Source organism: Aptenodytes patagonicus, chromosome Z (genome assembly GCF_965638725.1).
Source record: "Aptenodytes patagonicus chromosome Z, bAptPat1.pri.cur, whole genome shotgun sequence".
Classification (NCBI taxonomy): domain Eukaryota; kingdom Metazoa; phylum Chordata; class Aves; order Sphenisciformes; family Spheniscidae; genus Aptenodytes; species Aptenodytes patagonicus.
This window is the reverse complement of record NC_134982.1, coordinates 65711078-65714417: the sequence shown is the minus strand read 5'-3', so window position 1 is coordinate 65714417 and position 3340 is coordinate 65711078. Positions and strand designations below refer to the sequence as shown.

Sequence of the window (3340 nt, the reverse complement as noted above, 5' to 3'; positions counted from 1 at the left end):
CTATGGGTTATAAATTAGAAACTTGCATGGAAGAATCAATAGAATTCATTTATTTAATTCTTCTGAGATCTGAACTTGAAACCATTGCTAGAGATGGCAAATATGTACAAACTTTCCTATACAAACAAGAATCTAAAAAAGATCAAATACAGAGGGTAAGCTGTGCAAACATACCTGTCTCCTCATGTACCTGCCTGTTCTGTACTGGCGTGGAAGATGAGGGGTGCGGTGAGAGAGAGACGGTGCAGGGCTTTTTCTGGATCAGTAAGAAAGGCTTGACAACAAATGGCTTAATAAGATAACTGCTTCAATTAGACAGAATAAGAAGAGTAATATTGGTAGCAAGTAAATCTTATGTCCCTTCAGTTGCTGGGCACCCTGTGTTTGTGCAGCATCGGATGGAGCCCGGATGGATTTTCCCATGGCACACTGTGCAGAGCAGATCCTGTCCGTGGAGAGAAGCCCTCCCTTTTGGTCCTGTGAGCTATTATATATTTTCCTTACAAGAAAACAACTCTATTCCTAAAGGATGCTGTAATGAGAACTTGCTGCACTGTTAGATACAGGCAAGGCCAGGCAGGTGGTGTAATCGCTGATACCTGGTGGGAGCTCCTCTGTTCCAGTGAGCTGGCTGCATCCATCCTGCAGCCAAGGAATTTGTGCAGCACAGCCCAGCCCTGAAAGCAGCCCTGTACGTGCAGCATGGTGCAGCACAGGCCTGTGCCTACTCAGGTTAACTGTTACGTAGATCACTAGTTCCTAAACGTGGAACGCTGTCCTGGTCAGGATCAATACACTACCTAAGAGGAACAGTCATATTTTCTTTGAGAGTTCAGTGTAAGCAAATCCCCCTTCATACTAAGCAGCTCATTCATGTTTACTTTGAGAGGTAAACTTAGATTTTTAAGGCTATAAAAGTATTCCTCCTTCTAATGAGGGGCTGTTGTATCACACAGTATTGTGTAAGGAAAAGAAGGAGGAACAGGTAGCTTGTGTAAAATAAATACGTGTTTTCAAATGAAATCTTACTAACACCTTGTAGAGTCATTTTAGATCAATAAATGAAACACCTAGTAAATAAAAAAAATCATTTTCAAAGGGTATAGTACAGGTCCTTCTGTGGATGTATTCTAATAAGGATGTTTTCTGTTTCAGAAATGAAGCACTGTTTGAAAGAAAGTAATGCTTCTCCTATCTGCTAAGAGGTACAATACACACCCCCTTTTTTAGCTCCTTGTGGTTTGAATAACATGGTGTATTTCACTGCATCCTATCACAAGACCTCATGCATTATGCTATTGTCTAACCTAGTATTGTATTTTCTTGCAGATTAAAGAAAAAAAAGAAGCAAAATAGAGCCTATCTTCATGTTCTCTCCTTGTAAAAATGAATGGGATATCATAGCAATGAGACATCAGTTGTCCCTGTTGGCTTTGGCTCAGGTGTTTATGAAGACTTCTAACTCCAAGCTTGCATATATGATTACATTTCTTTTTCATTTGCTTTGTGTTAATTTTTCTATTCAAGATTAACTTTTTCTCTCTCCGTGTGATATCAACTTGCTCTACTTTATACAGATTAGCAACATACATCTGTATATTGATGTTATGTTTACATCAGAGGCTAGGTTGACACATGGAATTCTGTCTCAAGTCCAGTCTTACTGTCATGTCAGCATGATTTCTGGTGAAGCTAATAATTAATGACCACAGTACAATAGGTATCTCTGTTTCCAAACGTAAAAACCTACACTTTGGAAATCACTCCCTCAGTTGCATCTCTCCACTGCTTACGCAATGGCATTGTACCTTAATTTCTGGAGATTACACTTAATTTAGTAAATGTTTTAGCAATAAACAAATTAGAATATTTTTGGTTGCATTTTTTAAGTATAAACCCCAAATTCTAAAACTGTTTCTGTACAGGAAGGAAATGGTAATGTCAGTTAAGATAATAAAAAAGATCAAGCTTAAATATAAAAACATAAGGCTGCTTTCCATGTATGAGTAGTTTTAATTTTGGCCTGTCTATTTGGAATCTAGAAATTATTTGGAATTAATTATTTTGTTGTTGTCTTAAAAAAATTGGTAAAATGTACAGGGTAATGAGTATCATATTTTTCCTTCTTTCCTTTTTGTGTGTGTGTGCACGCGTGCGCGCGCACGCACTAAATGGAAAGGACAGGCTACAACAACTCTGTTTCTATGTATTCTCTATTTCTCTTCTATAAATAGCCATCTCCAGGTGCTTCTGTGCAGTAACCAATGCTGCTAAAGAATGTGAAACAATAAAAATTACAGTTGTCACATTGTCACTGGTCTCTTTTAAGCTTTTAGGCTGCAATTAGATCATCATCAAGCTATTCACAAACCATTTCATCCACATTCTAACCAGTAAATATTACACTGAATTTACCAGGATGAGCACTAGTCTCAGGGAGTTCAAGCTGGAGGTCATAAGAAAGGATGGATTTTGCACACAGATGGGGGTGCTGACAGTGCTAAGCTAAACCAAGAGTATGGTGGAGGCTGCACAACACAGACAATTGTGTTTCTGCCATATTCCAGTTACAGTATCAACTACTGTTTGGTTCCCAAATACCAGCGGGGTTTAGGCAACACAATATGCAAATAATTAAGGGGGGGGCTAGGTATATGACATTTCCTCTGAAAAGCAGGTTGCTTTTTTCTAACAAGGGGAACTGGTGTTTTAATTTCCCATGATCGTCATGTAGGTTGCATCAATCTTGTTTTCCAGTATATTGCATTGCCTTGGGGGACTCAGTTGGTTTTGAGAGAATCACCGGCAGCATAGCAATACTTTCTGGGATGTTGCTGTGCCCATACAGCATGGACACATGCGTATTGCCTGACAGCTTTTCCTCAAGTACACACCTCCTGCTTATTCTGTGTTGCCATTCAGTCCTTTTGTAATGGCTCCCAATCTGTATGTATTTTACAATGAAAATATCCCCTTATGCATTGCCCCTTACATTTTCCAGTTTCCGAACACCTCCTAATGCACTGAATTACTCTAATAAGCATGAATATGCAACTCAGCATCACTTTCAAATATTAGTGTTAGGAGAAAGCATTCAAACTAATATCACTATACAACTGCGATGAGGGTGATTGTGTAGAAACATTTGCTGGTCACACCTTGCATCAGTAAGCAGAGGATTGAACATGGAACTACCTGCCATAAAACCTTTATCTTGGATACTTTGTAAATAACAATTTGCAGTGCTACTGCAATCTAAGGAATTTATTCATCCCTTTGGGGTGTCAAGCAAGTACAGTGTAGCAACCTTTGCTTATAAAGGAAATAGAAATGAAAAAGA

General features: G+C 38.7%; 1 long non-coding RNA gene across 1 annotated transcript; it reads left to right on the top strand.

The window, feature by feature from the left end:
* Positions 1–377: 377 nt before the first annotated feature.
* On the top strand, positions 378–1382 carry LOC143172314 (uncharacterized). The gene is made up of 3 exons (XR_012997325.1): positions 378–479; positions 1156–1205; positions 1330–1382. It is a non-coding gene; the product is annotated as an uncharacterized LOC143172314 (long non-coding RNA).
* The last annotated feature ends 1958 nt before the right edge of the window (positions 1383–3340 follow it).